This window comes from Lepidochelys olivacea (assembly GCF_965140295.1).
Source record: "Lepidochelys olivacea isolate rLepOli2 genome assembly, chromosome: 24".
NCBI classification, from domain to species: Eukaryota; Metazoa; Chordata; order Testudines; family Cheloniidae; genus Lepidochelys; species Lepidochelys olivacea.
The window spans coordinates 17,771,528-17,778,446 of NC_140434.1; positions in this window are offsets into that span (position 1 = coordinate 17,771,528).

The following is a 6,919-nucleotide window of genomic DNA, read 5'->3' on the forward strand; positions in this document are numbered from 1 at the left end:
CACTCATATTGGGCCATATGAACACAGAGACCCCCTGGGAGCCTCCGAAGACTTGATTAGTCTTGCAGACTCTCCACGAAGAGCAGCCTCTGGCTGAGGAATTAGCCACTGGAAAATTTTCAAGCAGCTCTATTAGAAATTTTTTTTTTTAATGAAAGCTGAAATTTTCACCTAATCCCATGACTCCTGGAGCAGGGTCTCTAACACAGCACCAAATATTAGTGGTGCTGATGTAAGCAGAGTCAGGATGAGCTCCACCCTGACATCTGGTGGTGAGGTGTGGCAAGTTGTGGAAGAGAACTTCAGGGGCCGATCTTATTTACATAGGCACACCCACCCCACCTAGAATTAGGCCATAGCTGCCCAAATGCTCACTTTGGCTGCTGTGGGTTCCCCAGTGTCTCTGTTATTGGGATAGGAAGAATAAATTGTTATTACCCTGATTATGGGAAACAAGGACAGTGGAACTGCACTTGGCCTTTTGTTATGATGGAGGGACTCGCCATCAACTAAGTAGCACTCGCTAGGCAAGGGTCATGGGTTTCAAAAACTCTGTGAATGGAAAGAGGTTAGGGATGGGTATTAATACTTGGTGGTATGGGTCCCTTGGTGAGGGGCTCACATGCTAATTGCACGTCCTCCTCTCTCCACTGTGGAATATCAGAGCTAATTTTGATTCTGTTAGGAGTCTAGTTACAGGCTGCTGAGCTGAATTCCCTTTGGGCTAACGGTGCACCAGCCCTGAGGCTCCCCTCCTACAAGCTGAAATCACAAAAGAGCTAAACTTACTAAGAGGTGAAATCACTGAGCCCTGGTCTACGCTAGGACGTTAGGTTGAATTTAGCAGCGTTAAATTGATGTAAACCTGCACCCGTCCACACAATGAAGCCCTTTATTTCGACTTAAAGGGCTCTTAAAATCGATTTCCTTACTCCACCCCTGACAAGTGGATTAGCGCTTAAATCGACCTTGCCGGCTTGAATTTGGGGTACTGTGGACACAATTCGATGGTATTGGCCTCCGGGAGCTATCCCAGAGTGCTCCATTGTGACCGCTCTGGACAGCACTCTCAACTCAGATGCACTGGCCAGGTAGACAGGAAAAGAACCGCGAACTTTTAAATCTCATTTCCTGTTTGGCCAGCGTGGCAAGCTGCAGGTGACCATGCAGAGCTCATCAGCACAGGTGACCATGATGGAGTCCCAGAATCGCAAAAGAGCTCCAGCATGGACCGAACGGGAGGTATGGGATCTGATCGCTGTTTGGGGAGAGGAATCCGTGCTATCAGAACTCCGTTCCAGTTTTCGAAATGCCAAAACCTTTGTGAAAATCTCCCAGGGCATGAAGGACAGAGGCCATAACAGGGACCCGAAGCAGTACCGCGTGAAACTGAAGGAGCTGAGGCAAGCCTACCAGAAAACCAGAGAGGCGAACAGCCGCTCTGGGTCAGAGCCCCAAACATGCCGCTTCTATGATGAGCTGCATGCCATTTTAGGGGGTTCAGCCACCACTACCCCAGCCGTGTTGTTTGACTCCTTCAATGGAGATGGAGGCAATATGGAAGCAGGTTTTGGGGACGAAGAAGATGATGATGAGGTTGTAGATAGCTCACAGCAAGCAAGCGGAGAAACCGGTTTTCCCGACAGCCAGGAACTGTTTCTCACCCTAGACCTGGAGCCAGTACCCCGAACCCACCCAAGGCTGCCTCCTGGACCCAGCAGGCGGAGAAGGGACCTCTGGTGAGTGTACCTTTTAAAATACTATACATGGTTTAAAAGCAAGCATGTGAAAGGATTACTTTGCCCTGGCATTCGCGGTTCTCCTGGATGTACTCCTAAAGCCTTTGCAAAAGGTTTCTGGGGAGGGCAGCCTTATTGCGTCCTTCATGGTAGGACACTTTACCACTCCAGGCCAGTAACACGTACTCGGGAATCATTGTAGAACAAAGCATTGCAGTGTATGTTTGCTGGCATTCAAACAACATCCGTTCTTTATCTCTCTGTGTTACCCTCAGGAGAGTGAGATATAATTCATGGTCACCTGGTTGAAATAGAGTGCTTTTCTTCAGGGGACACTCAGAGGAGCCCATTCCTGCTGGGCTGTTTGCCTGTGGCTAAACAGAAATGTTCCCCGCTGTTAGCCACGGGGAGTGGGGAAGGTTGAGGGGGTAGCCACGCGGTGGGGGGAGGCAAAATGCGACCTTGTAACGAAAGCACATGTGCTATGTATGTAATGTTAACAGCAAGGTTTACCCTGAAAAAGTGTAGCCACTGTTTTATAAAATGTGTCTTTTTAAATACCGCTGTCCCTTTTTTTTTCTCCACCAGCTGCATGTGTTTCAATGATCACAGGATCTTCTCTGCACTATAAGGTGGGTAGAAAGCTGGCTAGATTGTCGGGCTCAACGGGTAGTGATCAATGGCTCCATGTCTAGTTGGTAGCCGGTATCAAGTGGAGTGCCCCAGGGCTCGGTCCTGGGGCCGGTTTTGTTCAATATCTTCATAAATGATCTGGAGGATGGTGTGGATTGCACTCTCAGCAAATTTGCGGATGATACTAAACTGGGAGGAGTGGTAGATACGCTGGAGGGGAGGGATAGGATACAGAAGGACCTAGACAAATTGGAGGATTGGGCCAAAAGAAATCTGATGAGGTTCAATAAGGATAAGTGCAGGGTCCTGCACTTAGGATGGAAGAATCCAATGCACCGCTACAGACTAGGGGCCGAATGGCTCGGCAGCAGTTCTGCAGAAAAGGACCTAGGGGTGACAGTGGACGAGAAGCTGGATATGAGTCAGCAGTGTGCCCTTGCTGCCAAGAAGGCCAATGGCATTTTGGGATGTATAAGTAGGGGCATAGCGAGCAGATCGAGGGATGTGATCGTTCCCCTCTATTCGACATTGGTGACGCCTCATCTGGAGTACTGTGTCCAGTTTTGGACCCCACACCACAAGAAGGATGTGGATAAATTGGAGAGAGTCCAGCGAAGGGCAACAAAAATTATTAGGGGTCTGGAACACATGACTTATGAGGAGAGGCTGAGGGAACTGGGATTGTTTAGCCTGCAGAAGAGAAGAATGAGGGGGGATTTGATAGCTGCTTTCAACTACCTGAAAGGGGGTTCCAAAGAGGATGGCTCTAGACTGTTCTCAATGGTAGCAGATGACAGAACGAGGAGTAATGGTCTCAAGTTGCAGTGGGGGAGGTTTAGATTGGATATTAGGAAAAACTTTTTCACTAAGAGGGTGGTGAAACACTGGAATGCGTTACCTAGGGAGGTGGTAGAATCTCCTTCCTTAGAGGTTTTTAAGGTCAGGCTTGACAAAGCCCTGGCTGGGATGATTTAACTGGGAATTGGTCCTGCTTCGAGCAGGGGGTTGGACTAGATGACCTTCTGGGGTCCCTTCCAACCCTGATATTCTATGATTCTATGATTCTCATTCCCAGAGGCTAGTGAAGCTTAGAAAGAAAAAAAAAAGCACTCGCAATGAAATGTTCTCCGAGCTCATGCTGTCCTCCCAGACTGACAGAGCACAGACGAATGCGTGGAAGCAAATAATGTCAGAGTGCAGAAAAGCACAAAATGACCGGGAGGAGAGGTGGTGGGCTGAAGAGAGTAAGTGGCGGGCTGAAGACAGGGCTGAAGCTCAAATGTGGCGGCAGCGTGATGAGAGGAGGCAGGATTCAATGCTGAGGCTGCTGCAGGACCAAACCAGTATGCTCCAGTGTATGGTTGAACTGCAGCAAAGGCAGCTGGAGCACAGACTGCCACTACAGCCCCTGTGTAACCAACCGCCCTCCTCCCCAAGTTCCATAGCCTCCACACCCAGACGCCCAAGAACGCGGTGGGGGGGCCTCCGGCCAACCAGCCACTCCACCACAGAGGATTGCCCCAAAAAAAGAAGGCTGTCATTCAATAAATTTTAAAGTTGTAAACTTTTAAAGTGCTGTGCTTAAAGTGCTGTGTGGCATTTTCCTTCCCTCCTCCACCACCCCTCCTGGGCTACCTTGGTAGTCATCCCCCTATTTGTGTGATGAATGAATAAAGAATGCATGAATGTGAAGCAACAATGACTTTATTGCCTCTTCAAGCGGTGATTGAAGGGAGGAGGGGCGGGTAGTTAGCTTACAGGGAAGTAGAGTGAACCAAGGGGCGGGGGGTTTCATCAAGGAGAAACAAACAGAACTTTCACACCGTAGTCTGGCCAGTCATGAAACTGGTTTTCAACGCTTCTCTGATGCGTACCGCGCCCTCCTGTGCTCTTCTAACCGCCCTGGTGTCTGGCTGCGCGTAACCAGCAGCCAGGCGATTTGCCTCAACCTCCCACCCCGCCATAAACGTCTCCCCCTTACTCTCACAGATATTGTGGAGCACACAGCAAACAGTAATAACAGTGGGAATATTGGTTTCGCTGAGGTCTAAGCGAGTCAGTAAACTGCGCCAGCGCGCCTTTAAACGTCCAAATGCACATTCTACCACCATTCTGCACTTGCTCAGCCTGTAGTTGAACAGCTCCTGACTACTGTCCAGGCTGCCTGTGTACGGCTTCATGAGCCATGGCATTAAGGGGTAGGCCGGGTCCCCAAGGATACATATAGGCATTTCAACGTCCCCAACGGGTATTTTCTGATCTGGGAATAAAGTCCCTTCCTGCAGCTTTTGAAACAGACCAGAGTTCCTGAAGATGCGAGCGTCATGCACCTTTCCCGGCCATCGCACGTTGATGTTGGTGAAACGTCCCTTGTGATCCACCAGAGCTTGCAGCACTATCGAAAAGTACCCCTTGCGGTTTATGTACTCGCCGGCTTGGTGCTCTGGTGCCAAGATAGGGATATGGGGTCCGTCTATGGCCCCACCACAGTTAGGGAATCCCATTGCAGCAAAGCCATCCACTATGACCTGCACATTTCCCAGGGTCACTACCCTTGATATCAGCAGATCTTTGATTGCGTGGGCTACTTGCATCCCAGCAGCCCCCACAGTAGATTTGCCCACTCCAAATTGATTCCCGACTGACTGGTAGCTGTCTGGCGTTGCAAGCTTCCACAGGGCTATCGCCACTCGCTTCTCAACTGTGAGGGCTGCTCTCATCCTGGTATTCATGCGCCTCAGGGCAGCGGAAAGCAAGTCACAAAGTTCCATGAAAGTGCCCTTACGCATGCGAAAGTTTCGCAGCCACTGGGAATCGTCCCAGACCTGCAACACTTTGCGGTCCCACCAGTCTGTGCTTGTTTCCCGAGCCCAGAATCGGCGTTCCACAGCATGAACCTGCCCCATTAGCACCATGATGCATGCATTGGCAGGGCCCATGCTTTCAGAGAAATCTATGTCCATGTCCTGATCACTCACGTGACCGCGCTGACGTCACCTCCTCGCCCAGTATCGCTTTGCCAGGTTCTGGTGCTGCATATACTGCTGGATAATGCGTGTGGTGGTTAATGTGCTCCTAATTGCCAAAGTGAGCTGAGCGGCCTCCATGCTTGCCTTGGGATGGCGTCCGCACAGAAAAAAGGCGCGGAACGATTGTCTGCCATTGTTCTGACGGAGGGAGGGGCGACTGAGGACACGGCTTACAGGATTGGCTTCAGGGAGCTAAAATCAACAAAGGGGGTGTCTTTACATCAAGGAGTATTTCAGGCAGGACTTCACGGAGGGTTCCAATAAGAAATGGTGCACCTAAGTTATTGTTCTTATTGGAACAAGGAGGTTAGCCTGGCCTCTGATTGATACATGGCTAGATTTACCTCGCTGCACCTTCTCTGTGAGTGACTGCAGTGTGACCTAGAGGAATGAGTCCCCTAGACAGGGGAGGGGGGGAATGAGTACAAAACAAATCTGGTCTATTTTTTGTTTTGATCCATTCCATCTATCTTTTACATCTTTGGAGGGCAGCAGACGGTGCAGAAGGACTGCATGCCATCCGCATCTCATGGCTGCTCGGCAGAAGATGGTACAGTACGACTGATAGCCATCCTCATCTCTTGCCTGCCTGGCAGAAGATGGTACAATATGACTGCTAGCAATCCTCATCTCTTGCCTGCCCGGCAGAAGATGGTACAATAGGACTGCTAGCAATCCGTATCACCTGCCTGCTCACCATAAGACGGTTCAATAGGACTGACTGCAGGACTAACGAGAATGATCTGGTCAAGTCACTCTAAATTTAGTCCCTGCGCCCATGTCTGCCCAGGCGCTCCCAGCCGACGTGGCCAGGAGCACCTTGGACATGACGAGGATGACTACCAATCGTATTGCACCGTCTGCTGCCACAAGGCAAGGGGTTGCTGCTACTGTGCAGCAAAGCCGAACCGCGTCTGCCAGCACCCAGGAGACATACGGTGACGGTTACCTGAGCGGGCTCCATGCTTGCCGTGGTCTGGCGTCTGCACAGGTAACTCAGGAAAAAAGGCGCAAAACAATTGTCTGCCCTTGCTTTCACGGAGGGAGGGAGGGAACGGGGGCCTGACGATATGTGCCCAGAACCACCCGCGACAATGTTTTAGCCCCATCAGGCATTGGGATCTCAACCCAGAATTCCAATGGGCAGCAGAGACTGCGGGAACTGCGGGATAGCCACCCACAGTGCAACGCTCCGTAAGTCGACGCTAGCCTCGGGACTGTGGAAGCGCTCCGCCGAGTGAATGCACTTCATGCACTTAGAGCATTTTCTGTGGGGACACACACACTCGAATATATAAAACCGATTTCTAAAAAAACGACTTCTATAAATTCGACCTTATTCCGTAGTGTAGACATACCCTGAGTGTTGTGTTAAGTAGTGGGGGAGCCTGAAGCTATATGGTGGAGCAGTTTGCGGGATGGCTGGCAGGGCAGAGCAGTTTGTCGGATGCCTGGAGCAGCTCATGGGGCAGCTGGCAGAGCGGAGCCCCATGGGGAGGTGGGGCCATCAGCTTTGGA